Source organism: Schistocerca piceifrons, chromosome 1 (genome assembly GCF_021461385.2).
Source record: "Schistocerca piceifrons isolate TAMUIC-IGC-003096 chromosome 1, iqSchPice1.1, whole genome shotgun sequence".
In the NCBI taxonomy this organism is placed as follows: domain Eukaryota; kingdom Metazoa; phylum Arthropoda; class Insecta; order Orthoptera; family Acrididae; genus Schistocerca; species Schistocerca piceifrons.
Window position 1 is genome coordinate 1086552294 of NC_060138.1, and position 23274 is coordinate 1086575567.

Genomic DNA, 23274 nt, shown 5'->3' on the forward strand with positions numbered 1-23274 from the left:
TTACAGGTTAGTTTCTGTTGATCTGGAATCAGAAAATTCGGCAGTTAGCAAGGTTTCACAGTATACGTCAAGGCAAAAATATGAAAACTGTTAATTTGTAATCATAACACAATTTTTTTTTCCTTTCTTACTTGTCTGTTTCTCTATCCGTCTGTTACGATCTCTTTTCCTCTTGAACAGGTTGGCATGTCAAATTCAAATTTCCTTACTTACTAAGGTCTTTGGTCGTGTAGATGAAAAAATTATAATTCTTAATTTATAATAATTTAAACCATCTTTAATAAAGTTCTTCTAAAAATAATCAATAATTAACAATTTATACAGGGTGAACATTAATAAAACGAACACTCTGCAGGGATGGCTTCCTGAATGGAAATGGAGGAAGAAATGTACTATGAATTCTTTCTTTCTTCCTTTCTTGGGGCCTTTGTCCCGCTCCAAAGCGCGGTCAGCTTTTATTAGTACGGATTTGGCAGTGTTAATTGCAGAGGGGGGCCAGATGCCCTTTCTCACACCACCCCCAACCCCCTGGGACGGAAGTAGTGTACCCCAGCTGTCTGTGTCGAGTGTAAGTCATGAAATAGTGCGAACGTTTTCAAATGTCTGTGAGTCGTGTAACTGAGGCGGAACGTGGGGACCAGCCCGGTATTCACCTATCAGGATGTGGAAAACCGCCTAAAAACCACATCCAGGCTGGCTGGCACACCAGCCCGTGTCGTTAATCTGCCGGGGGGATTCGATTCGGGGCTGGCGCGCCTACCCGAGTCCAGGAAGCAGCGCATTAGCGCTCTCGGCTACCCTGGCGGCTGAAGAAAAGTACTACGAATATGTGTCCGGAAAGGACGGTGTGCGTACAACGACAACAAATCGTCTCTCAGCACAGTATGAGGGCCGCATCGCGTCCACGTCACAACAGATCTTCAGAGTGGTCTCAATGAAATTGCATGTGGTAGGGTAGAACCGGTTGTCATGCAGAATACACATAATCGTACTTTGGCTTACACCATGTTGGCGGGCCACTTTCCTGGAGCTTGTACTAGGATTCGTCTCAATATCTTATAAAACACGGTTTTCCGAATCTGGTGTACCCACCGTCCGCCGCCTCCTTGCACGCTCGTCTATACGACAGGACCCATGTATCACATAAAACCCTAAAAAGGGCTTGAAATGTTGTGTGATGTGCTTTGGTGTCTGTGAAGGTACTTGTTTTGGTATAGTCGTGCTTCCTTTCGACCATTTCCGTCTGCTTGGCCGTAGACAAACACCATTTCGGCTTGTTTCCGACATGATTACTGGACCATTCTGCTGCTTGCGGTACGCTGCGTCAATCACACAACCTGTAACACACAAGGAACACATGGCACGTGGTCAAAGCAACAGTCATTCGTCAGTGCCATCTACCTCGACAACGAAGCATTTCCGGACACATGTTCATACGATGTTTTTCTTCCATTTCCAGTCACGAGTCCGTCTCTGCAGTCTGTCGGTTTTACTAACGATCACTCTGTATTTGCAATGTATACTGGATTTTTGTATGCAGTATGTAATTAGAAATAAATGACAATTGCATATCTCTTAACCAGCATGTATTTGATGAATTTAATATTTAAATGACGTCTGTGTTCGAACTCAACAGAAAAATTAGAAAAAAATTATGACCCAAACGATACTCGAACCAGCGATTACAAGTCTCAAGCACTAGCGATTTTTTTCCATCTTTATGTATTTTAAGGTTCACGGAAATGGTCGTAGAGCCTGCAGCATTCTTTAAAAATTTGCATCAGCTGAGATTCGAACCCTAGCTGCCCACATGGCAAGCGAACAATTTATAGCAGAACGAACCTGTCTGTCGAAAAGTCTACCTCACTTTAGGGTAAGGAAACTTCAAAGTCGGTGTTCTCGAGAACTTTTTATGGATATTTGAGTCCAGAACACAAACATAAATACAAAAAAATGACGAAAATTTGATTTCCGTGTTGTCCATGTCAGTAAATAGTACAATAAAAGTAAGTTGGCATGCCTGATGCTGCAGTAAGCAATAAACCGTTTTCCTTTCATTATTTTGTGGGTTGTGTCAGGGAGAAAAAGTTTAGACAATGTTCGAAATTACATATAAAGTTCGTTGGAAGTTATTAAGTGCTCTCTCAGATACTGGATGATCTACGAGTCGTGATTTAGTTTACTTCAAGACAGACAACCAGTTTCTAAGTTCAATATTTGACTTTTATATTAAATCTTTAATATGAGATTATATCCCTTAATGAATAGACTACGACGGCATTTTTTTTTGTTTTTAATTTGGTCAGTAACTGTATGAAATATAGAAAAACAAATATTTGATACCTCTGGAAGCGTTAGATAGCAACCTACAATTGGGGTTAAGCACTGTGCACTCCTTTATTTATAGAGACGCGATCTAGTATGTGGAGGTATAGCTATAGGGCGGAGAAATGACACATTAGTATACTCGTTCCTTAATTTTTAACTTCATGGATAGGGAAAACGAAGCTATTTGCAAGTGTCACCGAATGGTTTAAGAACAGAACAACGAGGTCAAAATCATACTGATTAAGATTACTTCAAAAGTAACACGTTACGAAAAGCTGTAAGTCTGCTTAGAACTGTAAACTCGTCAATGTTGCCCTTTGAAGCACTGAATAAATCATTTCTCTTAGCCTTCAGTACCTTTACGGCTATCCTTGCAGCTTATAACGCGTTTCGGAGTACCTCTATCACACCTGCGATACAAAAGCAAAAAACATTTACATCGAGATAAGTGAGACAGTTAACGGTAAAAGGAGATAGCACACTTAGTAGACATCCTATTCACTTCAGTACAGGGTATCATGCTCTATTGAACTGTCTACATTTAGGATAAGGTACAGATTTGCGTCGCTAGATGGTATTGGTCCAATAATCAAAATATTGTCACACATGTAATTTTCGTACTTAGGCAAAATAGTGGAGGTGATCTGGAAGGCATTTTAGGGTGGAAATATAATAAAGGTTGCTGGTTATGAAGGCAAATAATGTGAACTATGAAACTCAATTACATGGTCACTTTTTCGAAACCGCATACTTTTCTCCAGTGGCAAAGCAGAAATATGAAATTTGGCTCAAAGATGCATATGAATTTCCTCTATAACGGTGCAAAAGGGTGGCGCTTTGCAACGGCGCCTTCGGGCTCGGCGACGCTTCAAATAGCAGAGTGTCGACACATGTGAAATAAAAAAAAAATAAGACAAGCCTGTCGTTACCACACAAATTTCGCAAGCCGTCAACAGTCTGAAGTTTGTCGAAACGATTGCCTGTCACACAGGTGCTAAGAGACAGTGAATGGCTGTTCTGTGCCGGGACGTTTTTAGAAGTTCCCAAGAAAGGTGCGTAGGAGGCACAGAAAGTGTTGCCGAACTGGGGCACTGAGAGAGATCCTTTGCTGTTTTGTTCAAGCATGTGCCAATATCTCACCCACTCATTATCCCGCCCCCCGCGGTGACTGTGAAACAGAAAAGCTGAAAAAGCATAAATATCCTTTGCTGCTTCGGATGACGTTCAGGTTTCATCGAGTGCTTTTGAACGGTTCCTAGTGGTTCCAGCCAGTACACCAGAACAAAAATTGGGGTCGCGTTGCAATCCAAAGGGGTGCGATCGCATTCAGTTGGGTTGCAGGCCTGCGATGTCCTTAGAGAAGGGTTGATTCGTCGTGGGCGTGTCAGCAGTGTCAAAGACTGTCAAGAAAATCGTCATGCTGCTCATCACAGTGAAAACTGTCGTTTCCGACCGCGAAATGTGTGGGAATCGACTCCCCAAGCGAATCGGCGACATCATTGATGCACTTTATTCCACACCCCTAGTACTTTTCTTGTCTATTCTGAGCGAAAATGTATCTGAAACGTTTTCTTTGCCCATTCTTGAGAAAATCGAATGATTAAGACGCTAGGCGTCGTGGTTCCGACCGTTGTCGCAGGACCGAGAAAAAGAGGGATGAAATGAGGATAATAGGGGGTGTGACGACCTTCCCATCGTGTGACACATCAACGGCAGCGTTTATCTACATCTACATGATCGCTCTGCTGTTCACAATAAAGTGCCTTGCAGAGGGTTCAATGAACCATCTTCAAGCAGTCCCTCTACCGTTCCATTCTCGAACGGCGCGCGGGAAAAGCAAACACTTAAATTTTTCTAAGTGAGCCCTTATTTCTCTTATTTTATCGTGATGATCATTTCTCCCTATGGAGATGGGTGCCAACTGAATGTTTTCGCAATCGGAGGAGAAAATTGGTGATTGAAATTACATGAGAAGATCCTGTCGCAACGAAAAACGCCTTTATTTTAATGATTGCCACTCCAATTCACGTATCAAGTTTGTGGCACTATCCCCCCTATTCCGCGATAATATAAAACGAGCTGCCCTTCTTTGTACTTTTCCGATTTCATCCGTCAGTCCCACCTGATGCGGAACCCACACCGCACATCAGTACTCCAGAATGGGAAGGACAAGCGTGGTGTAAACAGTCTCTTTAGTAGACCTGTTGCACCTTCTAATTTTTCTGGTAATGAATCGCAGTCTTTGGTTTGCTCTATCATATTATTTATGTGATCGTTCCAATTTAGGTTATTTGCAATTATAATCCCTAAGTACTTAGTTGAATTTACAGCCTTCAGATTTGTGTGACTTATCGCGTAATCGAAATTTAGCGCATTTCTTTTAGCACTCATTTGAATGACTTCACACTTTGCTTTGTTCAGGGTCAATTGCCACTTTTCGCACCATACAGATATCTAAATCATTTTGCAGTTGGTTTCGTCATCTGATGACTTTACAAGACGGTAAATGACAGCATCATCTGCAAACAAACTAAGAAGACTACTCAGATTGCCTCTTACGTCGTTAAAATAGATCAGGAACAATAGAGGGCCTACAACACTTCCTTGGGGTACGCCGGATATTACTTCTGTTTTACTCGATGACTTTCCGCCTATTAGTACGAACTGTGGCATTTCTGACAGGAAAGCACTAATCCAGTCGCACAACTGAGGCGATATTCCATAGGCATGCCGTTTGGTTAGAAGAGGGTTGTGAGGCACGGTGACGAAAACTTTCAGAAAATCTAAAAATGTGAAATCAATTTGACATCCGATAGCACTCATTACTTCATGAGTATAAAGAGCTAGTTGTGTTTCACAAGAAAGATATTTTCTGAATCGTTGCTATGTGTCAACAAATCGTTTTCTTCGAGGTAATTCATAATGATCGAACACAGTATCTGTTCCAGAATCCTTCTGCAAATCGACATTAGTGACATGGGCCTGTAATTCAGCGGATTACTCCTACTTCCCTTTTTGGGTACTGGTGTGAGTTGAGCAATTTTCCAGTCCTTAGGTACGGATCTTTCTGTGAGCGAGCGATTGTATATAGTTGCTAAATATGGAGCTATTGTATCAGCATACTCTGAAAGGAACCTGACTGGTATACAATCTGGACCGGAGGCCTTGCCTTTATCAAGTGATTTAAGCTCCTTTGCTACACCGGGGGTATCTACTTCAATGTTTCTCATCTTGGCAGTTGTCGTAGATCGGAATTCCGGAATATTTACTTCGTCTTCTTTGCTGAAGGAGTTTCGGAAAACCATGTTTAATAACCCCGCTTTAGTGACACTGTCATCAGTGACTTCACCGTTGGTATGGCGCAGTGGAGGTATTGATTGCGTCTTGCCACTGGTGTGCTTCATATATGACCAGAATCTGTTTCGGTTTTCTGCCAGATTCCGAGACAGAGTTTCGTTGTGGAAATTATTAAATCATCTCCCATTGAAGTACGCGCTATATTTTGATCTTCTGCAAAACTTTACGAGTCTTGGGGATCTTGCGTTCTTTTAAAGTTGGCATGCTTTTTTCGCTGCTTCTGCAACAGCGATCTGACATGTTTTGTGTATCATGGAGCATCAGTACCATCACTTATTGATTTTTGTGGTATGTATCTGTCAATTGCCGTCGATACTATCTCATTGAAATGATTCCACATATTTCTACGCTTACGTGATCAGATCGGAAGGAGTGAAGACTGTCCCTTAAAAAAAAAAAAATTAAGAGCATTTCTATCAGCTTTTTTAAATAGATATAATTTGCGTTTCTTTTTGATGGTTGTAGGTGTTAATGTATTCAGCCTAGCAGCAACTGCCTTGTGGCCGTTAATCCCTGTATTCGTCACGATACTCCCTGTCTGTCCAGGATTATTTGTTGCTACGAGGTCAAGTATGCTTTCGCAACCATTTACGGTTTGAGTGGTCTCATGGACTAATTGTTCAAAATAATTTTCTGAGAAAAAATTCAGTACAATTTCGGATAAGGTTTTATGCCTGTCGCTGGCTTTAAACGTATAATTTTTCCAGCATATCGAGAGTAGATTGAAGTCACCACCGACTACAATTGTATGAGTGGGGTACCTCTTTGAAATGCGACTCAAGTTTTCTTTAAACTGTTCAGCAACTATATCTTCTGAGTCGGGGAGGGGGGGGGGGGGGGGTGTCGGTGAAACGATCCAGTTAATAGTTTAGTTCAAATGGTTCAAATGGCTCTGAGCACTATGGGACTCAAAATCTGTGGTCATCAGTCCCCTAGAACTTAGAACTACTTAAACCTAACTAACCTAAGGACATCACACACATCCATGCCCGAGGCAGGATTCGAACCTGCGACCGTAGCAGTCGCGCGGTTCCGGACTGAGCGCCTAGAGCCGCTAGACCACCGCGGCCGGCAATAGTTTAGTCCGATTGTCAAGAATAACCTCTACCCATATTATTTCGCAGGAACTATATACTTCAATTCCACTACAAGGTAGGCTACTTCTGACAGCAGTAAATACTCCACTATTTACTACTCCATCCTTTCTGAACACTGTTAGGCAGAATTGTTTTAAAATCTGGTGACAATGTGGCAGCGTTAACCCGTATTACGCCTCTGAGCTCTGGCCTTTTTTATCGCGTAAGTCGACGCCTTGCTGTTGGAAGTGTCGCTACAGTTTTGCACGATTATAGGGGACAGGTGTAGGCATTTTTGAGCAGACCTGTTAACTTCTACGTCGCAACAGGAAATAGTCAGGGCTTTCGAAAAAAGTGACACCTTGAATTGTGTTGTGCAGTGTATTTAGTACTCCAAATTAAACGGTCGCATCCCTTTAACTCCTTTTATGTCACCGGTTGTTAAGATTGTCCTTACTGGTTCAGAACAAGAAACAAGAGATGTTAGACTCTTACAGCCGGGCACGAGCACTTCCCTGTTCCGTAACTGCCGCAGTTCGTGGACAGACGTATCTCATCGCACACCCATCAGAACTCCTTATGAAACAACAAGACATGCGGCTTCCATCAGCGGAAAGTGGTTGCCCGCTGCACGACTTTTCCTTTCTTTACGGCCGCACCCGCGCCGTCAGATACGGTGCAGAGTGGGTGTAATTCAGCGTGTTTAAGGCGGTCGTGATTTATCTGCGCCGGCGCGGGGGTCGTCTCGTATGCGCACGGGCGAGCGAGCCAGCCCTGCCCAGCACGTCACGCAACGCCACGCACCGCTCGCGGCTTTATGGCACTGCCGGCTGCGGACGCAGTCTCGGCACGCGAGGTACCTCTCACGGAAGTGCTGTGAAGGGGCGGCAGGCCGCCGGGATATCTACATCATCGAATGCTTATCTACATCTTCGCGACGATTTCGCTAAGTGGGTATGAACTGCCGGAAACTATGCCTGAGAGGGTAAAGAGTTACAAGTCTCATATGGACATGTGACAGGAAACACGTTCCGAGTGAGCTACACCCACTTGAAGATGAAGACAGGAGATCTTTGGTAATGTACACTGACGCGAAAAAAAAATGGTAACACAAAAACTTACTACTGTAGAGTAATGAAATTTCGGGAATGTGTTAATCTAGATAACATATTTAAGTGATTAAAATTACAAGATTTCAAGTTAATGTAACCGCGAGATCAGCCACTATCCACTACAAGTGTGAAATGCTGGTACATTAATGACCTGTGTAACCGACAGGATGTTGAAATGTGTTTGCATTGTGTTGTACAGGTGCCGGATGTCAGTTTGTGGGATAAGTTCCATGCCTGTGGCACTCGGTTGGCCAATACAGTTACGGTTAATGCTGATCGTGTATGACGCTGGAGTTATCGTTCGATTATGTCCCATTTGTACTCGGCTGGCAAACGCTGACACTCTGTAGAGCAGGTTGGGTTACGATAGTGGTATGTGGGCTCAGCGTTATCCTGCAAAAACAACCTCTGGAATGCTGTTTGTGAATGGCAGCACAACAGGTCGATTCTCCAGATTGGCGTACAAATTTGCTGTCAGGGTGCGTGGGATAACCATGAGAGTGCGCCTTCTGTCGCACGCGAGACCATAACTGGAACTTCAGGTGTAGGTCCAGTGTGTCTTGCACACAGACAGGTTGAAACGTCCTGGCAGATTAAAACTGTGTGCGGGACCGAGACTCGAACTCAGGACCTTTGCCTTTCTCGGGCAAGTGCTCTACCAACTGAGCTACCCAAGCACGACTCAAGCCCCTCCTCGCAGCTGGTGAACTTCTGTAAAGTTTGGAAGGAAGGAGACGAGGTATTGGTGGAAGTAAAGCTGTGAGGACGGGTCTTGAGTCGTGCTTGGGTAGCTCAGTTGGTAGAGCACTTGCCCGCAAAAGGCAAAGGTCCCGAGTTCGAGTCTCGGTCCGGCACACAATTTTAATCTCCCAGGAAGTTTCATATCAGCGCGCACACCGCTGCAGAATGAAAACCTCATTCTGGCCACAGACAGGTTGACTGTAGACCATCAACTGGCCTGCTCCTAACCAACACACGGCCATCACTCGCACCGAGGGAGATACAGCTGTCGTCAGAAAACACAACGGACCTCCACCCTGCCCTCCAACGAGCTCTCGCTTGATACCACTGAAGTCGCAAATGGCGATGGTATGGGGTCACGAGAATGAGCGTAACTGGGCTTCTAGCTCGGAACTGTCGCTAAAGTAACCGATCTGTCACAGTTCGTTGCGTCAGTGAGTTGCCAACTGCTGCTCAGATTGCTGCTGTAGATACAGAACGATGCCCCACAGCCGTACGCTTAACACGATGGTCTACCCTCTCAGTAGTGCCACGTGGCCGTCCGGTGCTCGGGCTTCTTGCGACCGAACAATCCCGTGACCACTGCTGCCAGCAATCATGTACCGTGGTTGAGAAGTCTTTCTGCAGTATCGGAGAAGGAACTTCCAGCTTCTCGTAGCCCTATTACACGACCTCGTTCAAACTCAGTGACGTGTGGATAATGGCGTCTTCGCCGCCTTTAAAGGGATTCTTGACTAACATCAATTCACCACGTCCTGTCTCAAAGCTAACTAACGCTCATGACCGGTACAGCGTGTATTTTAAGCAAACCTGATTTGCATCCTCTTAGTGATTCTACTAACGCCATTCATGCAACTGGCGCGAAATTTGAACAGACATCATCTTTCTGATGTAGAAACACTCCTACCAACTTTCGTTCAAGTCGCACAACTCTTTCTCGGTGTTAGGGTTTTTTTTCTGCCTATGTATTTTTCAAGGATTTAAACCACACGTCAGGGAAGTTGGGAATTTCTGTCTGTACTTGTGTTTTAGCTTTATAGTCAAGGTGGCAGAGAGCTGTAGCAACATCGTGTAGCAGCCACATTACCTTTCGTATCACCAAAGGCAAGATTTCAGTAGGAGAGGCAGGGTCACCCACAGGAACAGCAGATATTCCTCGCCCATGATACGTTGTTGAACGATGACTAGTCGCAGGAAGCAGTTGCAAATAACCTGCAGCCACACGTTGAGGCTAAACCAGTGCTGATTGTTCACTGGGATTACGAGGTGTGGCTAGAAAAAAACCGGACTAGTACTGGTGAAACAATAAAACGAATGCAATAAGGCTGAAAGTCGCGTGGCCTGTCACATGACTCTCGCTCCGCCTACTGCTCGAGTTTCATCTGCCTCCTGCACTCAGTCTACCCGTGGCGTCTGTTTTAAGTAGTTGACGTTTTGTCTGTGCGTCGGAAAATGTTGAGTGTACAGAAAGAACAGCGTGTTAACATCAAATTTCGTTTCAAACTAGGAAAATCTGCAAGTGAAACGTTTGTAATGTTACAACAAGTGTACGGCGATGACTGTTTATCGCGAACACAAGTGTTTGAGTGGTTTAAACGATTTAAAGATGGCCGCGAAGACACCAGTGATGACACTCGCACTGGCAAACCATTGTCAGCAAAAACTGATGCAAACATTGAAAAAATCGGTAAACTTGTTCTACAAGATCGCCGTTTAACAATCAGAGCAGTGTCTGAGTTAACAGGAGTTGACAAGGAAAGTGTTAGGCAGATTCTTTATGAAAGTTTCAACATGAACAAAGTGTGTTCAAAAATGGTTCCAAAGTGTCTCACAATTGAACAGAAGGAACGCCTAAGAATGATTTGTTCTGACATCCTGGAAAACATTGAAAGTGATCCCACCTTCTTACAAAATGTTATTACTTGCGATGAATCGTGGTTTTTTACTTACGATCCCGAAACTAAACGCCAATCGATGCATTCGAAAACTCCTGGTTCTCCACGACAAAAAAAAGCACGAATGTCAAAATCGAATTTCAAGGCAATGATGATTGCTTTTTGACATCAAAGGGATTGTGCACATTGACTGACAGTGAATCAGCATTACTACATTAGCGTCCTGGCTACCCTACGTGAGCGAGTACAGAGAAAACGGAACGATTTGTGGAGAAAAAAGTCATGGATCCTTCACCAAGACAATGCCCCAGCTCACAGTGCGTTGTCAGTGAAGACGTTTTTGGCAAAACACAACATTCCCATCTTAGATCATCCACCCTACTCACCTGATTTGGCCCCCTGTGACTTTTTTCTTTTCCCTAAAGTCAAGTCAGCTTTGAAAGGAACTAGATTTGAGACTGTTGAAGCAGTAAAAGAAAAAGCGACGGAAGTAATGTATGGACTTACCGAAAATGATCTGCAGCATTGCTATGAACAGTGGAAAATTCGTATGGAGCGGTGTAGAGACCGAGGAGGAGAGTACATTGAAGGAGATAACATGAAATTGTAAATAATTGTAAATAAATGTTTTTTCCAGCATCAGTCCGGTTTTTTTCTAGCCGCACCTCGTATACCATGGGGGCTCTCCCGAGCCCAGAGGTGGGTGTTGCGAAGGTTCACGATACCGTGCGGCATTGAGGCAGTCTTGTTTGTGAATAGGATGAATAACAGAAACCACATCACCATGGGGGCCTGTGTGTCGAACCAGCGACAAAACGGTCGCCGCGGATGCCAGACTTTGGGTAATACGGTCTGCACTCGTTGCAGGTGACATGGATAGTGGCAGTTGTCATGCAGAACGCTCCACGCCCTCGTCTGCTGACCCCACGCTGGCGGGCCTCCTGCCTGATTCTAGTACCGAGGTCGCTGTCAGAGACCTTTTATCTCCATGTTCAAGTGGGTGCATTTCCATTGGAACACATTTCTGCCAAAATCTCCATAATACGATGCAGTTCGTTTCCACTTACCAAAATCAGCCCGTATACTCAACAGTAGCTTGTACTCCTTCTTTTCTCAATCGATGAGCTGGTGTATGAGCTTGTGCTGTCATCTCCTTCCGAGGAATACATATGGGAGGAAGTGGTATGTTTTTTTGACCTTCTTTTGGAACGTGTACTCTCGGAATTGCAACAGTAAATTTCTTTGTGGCGTACACCAATCGAAGCCGTGAAGGAATTAGCCGCTCTTCTTTGACTCTCACTGGTGATAAAGCTGTCAATACCCCCAAGGTTCTGGAATGAATTTTTCATTCATCGGCGGAGAGTGAGATGTTCTGAAATTACCTGACCGATTAAAACTGTGTGTTGAATCGGGAATCCAGCCTGTGAACTTTACCTTTTCTAAGCAAATGTTGAGACAACACTCTGCTGCATCCATTATTCGAGGAATGCTGTACCGCAAGGCTGCAGGAGAACTGACTTGAAGTTCGGAAAGTAGAAGATAAGGGCCGGAGACGTGCCCGGATAGCTCAGCCGGTAAGAGCATATGCTCGCGACAGTTAAGGTTTCGGATTCGAGTCTTCATCCAGCACAGAGTTTTAATCTGTCAGAAAGTGTCAACCCGCAGATTGCTTTCAGCAAGCCTGTGTTCTACTACCTTTGGTTATACAGGAAGAACGATGCTTATCTTTTAGGATTTAAAAAACGCTCACTAGATGCCGCTGTTAACATGTGACGTTACTGTGGTTTTAAAATTTTTCATTTGTTATTGTTAGAACAATGACTGTTCATCAGTTAGCCCCGTAGTTTATTAAAAATGATTGTTTAAGTAAGCAGTGTCGCGGAAACCAGTGAATGTTTTCGTTCCATGAATTCTTACCGTTTCCGTAAACGTGTACTGTATGTTATGTTATGGTAACCGGGGACCTAGAAACGACGGAGAGCCTCCGTCCCCGCCGTAGCCGCAGTGGTCCGCAACCCCACGACGACTACCGCAGTCCACTTCACCCCTCCGCCGCCCCACACCGAACCCAGGGTTATTGTGCGGTTCAGCCCCCGGTGGACACCCCAGGGAACGTCTCACACCAGACGAGTGTATCCCCTATGTTTGCGTGGTAGAGTAATGGTGGTGTACGCGTACGTGGAGAACTTGTTTGCGCAGCAATCGCCGACATAGTGTAGCTGAGGCGGAATAAGGGGAACCAGCCCGCATTCGCCGAGGCAGATGGAAAACCGCCTAAAAACCATCCACAGACTGGCCGGCTCACCGGACCTCGACACAAGTACGCCGGGCGGATTCCTGCCGGTGACCAGGCGCTCCTTCCCAATCAGGAAAACCGTGCGTTAGATCAGTCGGCTAACCGGGCGGGTTTCGTAAACGTGTAACTCAACAACAATGATACAAATCATTTCGTTTCACTTTTGGTAATCGTTCACCCTCACGGAAGACAGTCTACAATTACTTCGTGGCCGTTCTTCCGTCACTGATACATAATACGAAGTTCAGCAAGTTCGGTTGTCGTTCCAAAAAGTGTCGATACTGCACGTGGCATGGTTGAACACCTTCAGAAAGTAACTTGCCTGGAAATAAAAACATCCATAGCCAAACTGAATACTGCAGTAGGTTCGGTTTTTCATGGACAAGCTCCGTTCCCGGTAGATTCCGGGCAATTTTATCTAAGCTCAAAAACTCAGTTGGTGTAAGGATATACTCAGAAAACTGGAACGAAGAACAAAAAAGCCATACACGACGTAGTAAAAACAGAAGAAACTTTGATATTCTGTACAAGTCGGAAAATAATTATAAGTCAGCATTTTAGGTGTTCCAAGACACACCGAAATTAACAAAAGACGCCATCTGTCAGACATATGGCATTCACACCAAGATTCATATCGCACTTCATTTTATATTTCTGCATTTTCTTTAATTTCTCCATCCAGTTACAATGCAATATCGTATGGATATTGTCAAATAAAAACAAAGTTTGATATTAGAATATATATACAAGTAGTCCAAGGAGGAATGGTCAATATTCAGGCATACGAGAGGAACGATCATTTTAAGAAAAATAGTCTAACAAACATAAGCTCTATAATGCATACCTTAAGACCTATGAGCACTTGTTCACCTTCACTGCAGTGAAACACATCTATTGTACTGAAGAAGTGCTCATAGATACTACGGGATGCTGTTTAGAGCCCACGTTTACTGACTTTTCTTTCTTGTTTTGGCCCATACTACCACACCCCAAAATATGGAAAGCAAAGAGCTTGCAGTAGAACAGGTTTGTTACGCAGTATCAAAGATGGTGAAGTGTTACATCTCTTAAGACACGCATCATAGAGCCCATGTTTGCTGGACTTTTTTGCTTCGAAGAATCGTTTCTGTCACGTTCCTGAACTTCACCATTCCTTCTACATCTACAATTTATACTCCGCAAGCCACCCAACGGTGTGTGGCGGAAAGCACTTTACGTGCCACTGTCATTACCTCCCTCTCCTGTTCCAGTCGCGTATGGTTCGCGGGAAGAACGACTGTCTGAAAGCCTCAGTGCGCGCTCTAATCTCTCAGATTTTACATTCGTGATCTCCTCGGGAGGTATAAGTAGGGGGAAGCAGTATATTCGATACCTCATCCAGCAACGCACCCTCTCGAAACCTGGCGAGCAAGCTACACCGCGATGCAGAGCGCCTCTCTTGCAGAGTCTGCCACTTGAGTTTGTTAATCATCTCCGTAACGCTATCACGGTTACCAAATAACCCTGTGACGAAACGCGCCGCTCTTCTTTGGATCTTCTCTATCTCCTCCGTCAACCCGATCTGGTACGGATCTCACACTGATGAGCAATACTCAATTATAGGTCGAACGAGTGTTTTGTAAGCCACCTCCTTTGTTGATGGACTACATTTTCTAAGGACTCTCCCAATGAATCTCAGCCTGGTACCCGCCTTACCAACAATTAATTTTATATGATCATTCCACTGCAAATCGTTCCGCACGCATATTCCCAGATATTTTACAGAACTAACTGCTACCAGTGTTTGTTCCGCTAGCATATAAACATACAGTAAAGGATCCTTCTTTCTATGTATTCGCAGTACATTACATTTGTCTATGTTAAGGGTCAGTTGCCACTCCCTGCACCAAGTGCCTATCCGCTGCAGATCTTCCTGCATTTCGCTACAATTTTCTAATGCTGCAACTTCTCTGTATACTACAGCATCATCCGCGAAAAGCCGCATGGAACTTCCGACACTATCTACTAGGTTATTTATATATATTGTGAAACGCAATGGTCCCATAACACTCCCCTGTGGCACGCCAGAGGTTACTTTAACGTCTGTAGACGTCTCTCCGTTGATAACAACATGCTGTCTTCTGTTTGCTAAAAACTCTTCAATCCAGCCACACAGCTGGTCTGATATTCCGTAGGCTCTTACTTTGTTTATCAGGCGACAGTGCGTAACTGTATCGAACGCCTTCCGAAAGTCAAGAAAAATAGCATCTACCTGGGAGCCTGTATCTAATACTTTCTGCGTCTCATGAACAAATAAAGCGAGTTGTTTCCGGAATCCATGTTGATTCCTACATAGTAGATTCTGGGTTTCCAAAAACGACATGATACTCGAGCAAAAAACATGTTCTAAAATTCTACAACAGACCGACGTCAGAGATATAGGTCTATAGTTTTGCGCTTCTGCTCGACGACCCTTCTTGAAGACTGGGACTACCTGTGCTCTTTTCCAATCATTTGGAACCTTCTGTTCCTCTAGAGACTTGCTGTACACGGCTGTTAGAAGGGGAGCAATTTCTTTCGCGTACTTTGCGTAGAATCGAATTGGTACCCCGTCAGGTCCAGTGGATTTTCCTCTGTTGAGTGATTTCAGTTGCTTTTCTATTCCTTGGACACTTATTTCATGTCAGCCATTTTTCGTTTGTGCGAGCATTTAGAGAAGGAACTGCAGTGCGGTCTTCCTCTGCGAAACAGATTTGGAAAAAGGTGTTTAGTATTTCAGCTTTACGCGTGACATCCTCTGTTTCAATGCCATCATCATCCCGGAGTGTCTGGATATGCTGTTTCGAGCCACTTACTGATTTAACGTAAGACCAGAACTTTTCTGTCAAGTCGGTACATAGAATTTTACTTTCGAATTCACTGAACGCTTCACGCATAGCCCTCCTTACGCTAACTTTGACATCGTTTAGCTTCTGTTTGTCTGAGAGGTTTTGGCTGCGTTTAAACTAGGAGTGAAGCTCTCTTTGCTTTCGCAGTAGTTTCCTAACTTTATTGTTGTACCACGGTGGGTTTTTCCCGTCCCTCACAGTTTTACTCGGCACGTACCTGTCTAAAACGCATTTTACGATTGCCTTGAACTTTTTCCATAAACACTCAACATTGTCAGTGTCGGAACAGAAATTTTCGTTTTGATCTGTTAGGTAGTCTGAAATCTGCCTTCTATTACTCTTGCTAAACAGATAAACCTTCCGCCCTTTTATTATATTTCTATAAACTTCCATATTCAGGGATGCTGCAACGGCCTTATGATCACTGATTCCCTGTTCTGCACATACAGAGTCGAAAAGTTCGGGTCTGTTTGTTATCAGTAGGTCCAAGATGTTATCTCCACGAGTCGGTTCTCTGTTTAATTGCTCAAGGTAATTTTCGGATAGTGCACTCAGTATAACGTCACTCGATGCTCTGTCCCTACCACCCGTCATAAACATCTGAGTGTCCCAGTCTATATCTGGAAAATTGAAATCCCAACCTAAGACTATAACATGCTGAGAAAATTTATGTGAAATGTATTCCAAATTTTCTCTCAGTTGTTCTGCCACTAATGCTGCTGAGTGGGGAGGTCGGTAAAAGGAGCCAATTATTAACCTAGCTCGGTTGTTGAGTGTAACCTCCACCCATAATAATTCACAGGAACTATCCACTTCTACTTCACTACAGGATAATCTACTACTAACAGCGATGAACACTCCACCACCGGTTGCATGCAATCTATCCTTTCTAAACACCGTCTGTACCTTTGTAAAAATGTCGGCAGAATTTATCTCTGGCTTGAGCCAGCTTTCTGTACCTATAACGATTTCAGTTCGGTGCTCTCTATCAGCGCTTGAAGTTCCGGTACTTTACCAACACAGCTACGACAGTTTACAATTACAATACCGACTGCTGCTTGGTCCCCGCATTTCCTGACTTTGCCCCGCACCCGTCGAGGCTGTTGCCCTTTCTGTACTTGCCCAAGGCCATCTAACCTAAAAAACCGCCATCCCACGCCACACAACCCCTACTACCCGTGTAGCCGCTTGTTGCGTGTAGTGGACTCCTGACCTATCCAGCGGAACCCGAAACCCTACCACCCTATGGCGCAAGTCGAGGAATCTGCAGCCCACACGGTCGCAGAACCGTCTCAGCCTCTGATTCAGACCCTCCACTCGGCTCTGTACCAAAGGTCCGCAGTCAGTCCTGTCGACGATGCTGCAGATGGTGAGCTCTGCTTTCATCCCGCTAGCGAGACTGGCAGTCTTCACCAAATCAGATAGCCGTCGGAAGCCATAGAGGATTTCCTCCGATCCATAGCGACACACATCATTGGTGCCGACATGAGCGACCACCTGCAGATGGGTGCACCCTGTACCCTTCATGGCATCCGGAAGGACCCTTTCCACATCTGGAATGACTCCCCCCGGTATGCATACGGAGTGCACATTGGTTTTCTTCCCCTCTCTTGCTGCCATATCCCTAAGGGGCCCCATTACGCGCCTGACGTTGGAGCTCCCAACTACCAGTAAGCCCACCCTCTGCGACCGCCCGGATCTTGCAGACTGAGGGGCAACCTCTGGAACAGGGACGCTCTGTACATAGGCTGCTTCAAAATCTTCGGGACTAACTTTTAGGGGTGAGACATTACATCATGGGGAACAAGTGTTGTTAGAGACAAAATTTTCGCTGACATTCCCGACAACGCTATGCGTATTATTATTGAATTCGGTGTCCCTAGGACGACGATTACAGCGAACTAGCACTATCTGCTAACCAGGCCTGCTGAATGCTACCTACCCCTGTAAATTGATAGTAATATTTAATAAGAAAGCCATAAGAATGGATGTCTCTAAGTGAAGAAAGAGACCAATCAGGAACTCCAGTTTTGTTCGGTTCACCACATTCCCCGCACAGCAGATGACTGGACGGTAGGCAACACACACTGCATCTGAATACCACAGACTGCCTATGCCCGGACGCCTCTCAGGGGCATAAGCAGACTGAAACGCCACCTAACGTCACTGGAAAGTGTCAGCAAATATTTCCTTTCTAACAGGAGCTGTTCCCCATGAAGTGAACTATTAACTCTACACATTTGTCTCGAAGACTTTGGAACAATCTGTATATTAAGTGTTTACAATAAACTTAAAACTTCAAGCGGCAATAAAAAGAAACGATACGATTTGATTTCATGACAGTTCAACAATTCCAAAAGAACATAAAATAAATGAGAGACAGAAAAATAGGAGTAGAAATTTTATTGGATAATAATACACCATGAACATATGATGCAAGCGATAACTCTACAGTTTCCTCCCATAGCGTTCAGCAATTTTTGTTGCAAGTAATCATTCACATCATAGAAACAGTTCAGCATGTGATGTAACCTAGGCACTGATCGGCTACAGCTGTTATGATTACCTGCCTATATTTGGTGGGTGCTCAAGATACCTCTCGTCGAGAATTAAAATGATTCCCTACATCATTTTTCGTTTCATACCACTAATTCTTCCAATTGAAAGTCCTGTGTTTTATATCTGCGACCTACTGGAAGTCAAGTTGCGGCGGCGCGGTTCCTTCCGTCCCTTTTACGACGAACCTGCACCTACCTGTGAACATTGTCTCAGCATATCATCAGTAGGGAAGCCGAGCGAAACCTACTGTACTTCCACGTGAACCAGGTTGCAACTAAAGTCACTAATCTACGTTTCAGGAGAAAATTTTCACACGAAATGAAAGGTTGGAAATTTTGTCCTTAATATATTCTGAAACTTAGGTGAACAAGTATCACTGCCAAGCCCGTGCTAGTCTTAACACAGTCACTCAAAATTCCTTTCACTCACATTAGCAAGTTTATGGTGTTGCATTTCCCGAAAACGTAATAGCTACAAAAGTACTTAATGTTTTTGGTTGAGATTGCACGCCAAATATTAAGTCTGTTGGTGCCTAATGCAGTCACAGATTTTAGTCACCGACCTGCTCAATACGCCACGCGGAATATATGTATTTTCTCGTCACAAAATTCACTTAAAAATTCCGGAATAATTATGCCGTCAATTTACCACACTTTTGATGTATGAAACACTGCTAGATCCGGCTACTTATCATTTCCATCGGAACTACTCGTACTACTACACACGTCCGAACTGTTTCATGGCTAGGCTCCGACTCCTCTCTAGAATGCTCTAAGTCTTCTCTACTAGCAGAGAAATGAGCGCGAAGAATATTACTTTACCATTGGTCAGTTTACTCAACAGCCAATAGGAAAACAACATTGTCTCCTGTCAGTCCGCGCCTTTCGTCAATAACCAGTCGCAAAATAGTAAACCTAACGACTGCACTTTTTACCGACGTAATTATCTAATATGCTGAAGTTTTGTTTATGCATAAAGTTATTTACTATTGTTATTTATACCTGAATTAACTTTCCCTTTACCATAAACCTACTTTACAAATCTATTCTACAAAAATCCCCTTTGTCCACATCCATACTTCTTCGAATTGTTCCCACACTAAATCCCACTACATAACTCGTTAAACAATTATCTTCATATTAACCTTAAACCACATTCACGCATCATTCATACTGCTAAAACACATTTATAACATTTTACATACACAAAAAGACATAATAACACTTTATGAAAATACTACAACAATTTATGAAAAACATTCTATTACTTTAGTGCACTCTAGTGGGCGCAATCGAAACTAAATCAGTCCCCTATCCAATATTGTCCTCCATCGGCTGATACATAAACTACGTGCTCGTCCGGTCTCGCGTCACTATCTGTCACTCTCCAGCTCTGAGACACATCTCCCACTTAACCGCCTCCAAGGCAGGATCGGTATACGGCGCTACGCCTCAAGGTGTGTCAGGAAAACCTCTATTTCTGATAAATTTTGATGGCACATTAGCAGATCTGACTCAAGTCCTAAAACTCTATAAATTTGTGTATAACATGCCATAGAGAAGATGTTATCACGCGTTCAATATTTTTTGCTATTTGTTGCGGGTTTGTGAATCAGAGCGAGGGACTCGCACAAATGCGCAACATCAAGAAACGGAAACGGTACAAGAAAGGAGTCATGTATGTACTTATGACAAAACGGTAATACATGTCAGTTTGTAATGAAAGTCAAATGAGCATGTTACAGCTAAGGCTTGAACAAAACTGAAAGGGAACGGCTGTCTAGAGTCAGAAACCTCCACTGGTTTACAGCTCTTGCAGTGCACGCAACCAACAAGAAACGTTTCACTCGAGTGGCTCTTCGGCACGCAGCCAGGTAACCGCGTATGACTGGGACAAGAAGGGAACGCGGAGTCATGGATGAAATACGAGATTGCGCACACATTTCTTTTTCTCTGCCGCCAAGACGAAAATTTATGTCAGAGAAAAGAGTAAGACGGCTTGAATAAATTATACTGTAGGCCTCTGGGCAAGAATTGCACCGGATGAAACAGCTTTTGAGCAAGGTAATGTGTCTTCCTCTAGAGAGAGAAATGGCATTCAGCGGTGAATCTGCAGCTTAACACGATACAGAATAGAAGGAACTGTAGTTAACAAATGTGCTGAAATGCCACAAAGTCGGCTCGCGGAAAACTAAAAAAATGGCTCTGAGCACTATGGGACTTAACAGCTGAGGTCATCAGTCACCTAGAATTTAGAACTACTTAAACCTGACTAACCTAAGGACATCACACACATCCATGCCCGAGGCAGGATTCGAACCTGCGACCGTAGCAGCAGCGCGGTTCCAGACTGAAGCGCCTAGGACCGCTAGGCCACCTCGACCGGACGCGGAAAATTAGTCATCGAGTGAAACTTATTCAAATTAGCTTCCAAACGGCCGTGGCTCCTTCGGAATTAATTTCGCATGGTAGATATGTTGATACAACTGGACAATTATAACAGGTAATGTGTCATGACTCCTAGGTGCGGCAATGTAGCTCCAAAAGCCCTTTTCGATTCTCGTCAGCGACGTATCATGGAGCTCTGTAGTAATCAATAATTGTCGACTAACACAGTAACAGCCTCTGTCTCAACACTTTCTTCCAGTGCATACCACTAATCATAAAAGGATTAATGACTACTGTTTTGCAGTTTTAAAGAGAAATATGAACAAAGCACATCAGGAGAGACTACAAATGTTTAGAGAAGAAAAGCTTTTATGGCTGGTACAAAATTTGCGAATAGAGTTTCCGAAAGTTTCAATTACGGGTTCACTTCTATTACTTGTACTGCTGAGTTGCCTTCCAGTTACAGTACATCAATCAAGTTAGCGATTTTCACATATGAGGCGAGTGCTATAATTAATCTTACGAAAACAACACAGAAAAAGTGTACAATACTTTCAAAAACTTTATTTATTTCGCATCTGTAAATGGACTATTAGTTAATGACGAAAAGAAAGTTTACTAAGTTCCGAACAACAAATAAAGTAACACTCGATAGTAATATATCACATGAGTGGGCGTCAGTGAAAGAGAGAAAACGTTTCAGAGTTTTTTATTGTTATTAAAGCTTGAGAAAACGCATTATTGCGGTTAATGAGAAATGTGATGCAGCTGGCGAAACTTGGTAGCTGTGCTGAGATGCACTTCCTCTGACCTGTGTTCATATAGTTTAACGCTTAAGGATCCAAGTAACATAAACTTTTCAAAATTTAACAACGTAACTGAAGCAGGTGTTGTATAAAAGTTTGTTTCAGCGTATGTTAAAGTTATGTCGAGGTGACAGGAACTTTATATATATATATATATATATATATATATATATATATATATATATATATATATATATATATATATATATATATATATATAGGGTGGTCCATGATAGTGACCGGGCTAAATATCTCACGAAATAAGCATCAAACGAAAAAACTACAAAGCACGAAACTTGTCTAGTTTGAAGGGGGAAACCAGATGGTGCTACGGTTGGCTCGCTAGATGGCGCTGCCATAGGTCAAACGGGTATCAACTGCGTTTTTTTGTTAAAAAATAGGAGCCCCAATTTTTTTTTTTACATATTCATGTAGTACGTAAAGAAATATGAATGTCTGAGTTGGACCACTTTTTTCGCTTTGTGATAGATGGCGCTGTAATAGTCGCAAACATATGGCTCACAATTTTAGACGAACAGCTGGTAACAGGTAGGTTTTTTTAAATCAATATACAGAACGTAGGTACGTTTGACCATTTTATTTCGGTTGTTCCAATGTGATACATGTACCTTTGTGAACCTATCATTTCTGAGAATGCATGCTGTTACAGCATGATTACCTGTAAATACCACATTAAGGCAATAAATGTTAAAAATTATGTCCGTCAACCTCAATACATTTGGCAATACGTCTAACGACATTCCTCTCAACAGCGAGTAGTTCGCCTTCCGTAATGTTCGCACATGCATTGACAATGCGCTGACGCATGTTGTCAGGCGTTGTCGGTGGATCACGATGGCAAATATCCTTCAACTTCCCCACAGAAAGAAATCCGGGGACGTCAGATACGGTGAACGTTCGGGCCATGGTATGGTGTTTCGACGACCAATCCACCTGTCATGAAATATGCTATTCAATACCGCTTCAACCGCACGCGAGTTAGTGTCGGACATGCATCATGTTGAAGTACATCGCCATTCTGTCATGCAGGGAAACATCTTGTAGTAACATCGGTAGATCATTTCGTAGGAAATCAGCATACATTGCACCATTTAGATTGCCATCGATAAAATGGGAAGCAATTATCCTTCCTCCCATAATGCTGCACCGTACATTAACCCGCCAAGGTCGCTGATGTTCCACTTGTCGCAGCCGCCGTGGATTTTCCGTTGCCCATTAGTGCATATTGTGCCGGTTGACGCTACCGCTGTTGGTTCAAATGGCTCTGAGCACTATGGGACTCAACTGCTAAGGTCATTAGTCCCCTAGAACTTAGAACTAGTTAAACCTAACTAACCTAAGGACATCACACACATCCATGCCCGAGGCAGGATTCGAACCTGCGACCGTAGTGGTATCGAGAACGATGAAATAAAACTCAGATGCTGACACGGAGGAATTGACAGCAATGCAGAAAATTGTAGAAGAGAATGCTTTTCACTTGCCGCTACTTTCTTCAGAGCAGCCGTTAACGACCGACTTTACTCCATTTCCGGAACTGAGTACGTCTGAACTACATGAAAACTGCGATGTCTCAATATTCGTTATCGATGTGTTGACGTCTGTGAAGATGATGCCCGATATAGCGATAGTTTCATTGGAGAACATTTCAAAAGTTAATAACAGCTAAAAAGAGATGTGCTGCCACCTTGGTCTTGCTTCAAAAAGATGACATTTTGTGCCGATCGAAAAATGAAAGGACATCTATGATAAGATTCACTGACGGCATTCGCTGAGGATAGCAAAGTGAGGAACAAGTATAGGAATTTTTTCTATGGAATGAACAGGGC

The 23274-nt window shown here is 43.6% G+C and overlaps 1 protein-coding gene and 1 non-coding gene across 3 annotated transcripts in view; both read left to right on the top strand.

Annotated features, from left to right (window-relative positions):
• The window catches only part of LOC124798103 (ras-related and estrogen-regulated growth inhibitor-like), a 589819-nt gene that overhangs the window by 555697 nt on the left and 10848 nt on the right, over positions 1–23274 (top strand). The window lies entirely within an intron of this gene.
• On the top strand, positions 8654–8728 carry Trnal-caa. Its single transcript has one exon. It is a non-coding gene; the product is annotated as a tRNA-Leu (tRNA).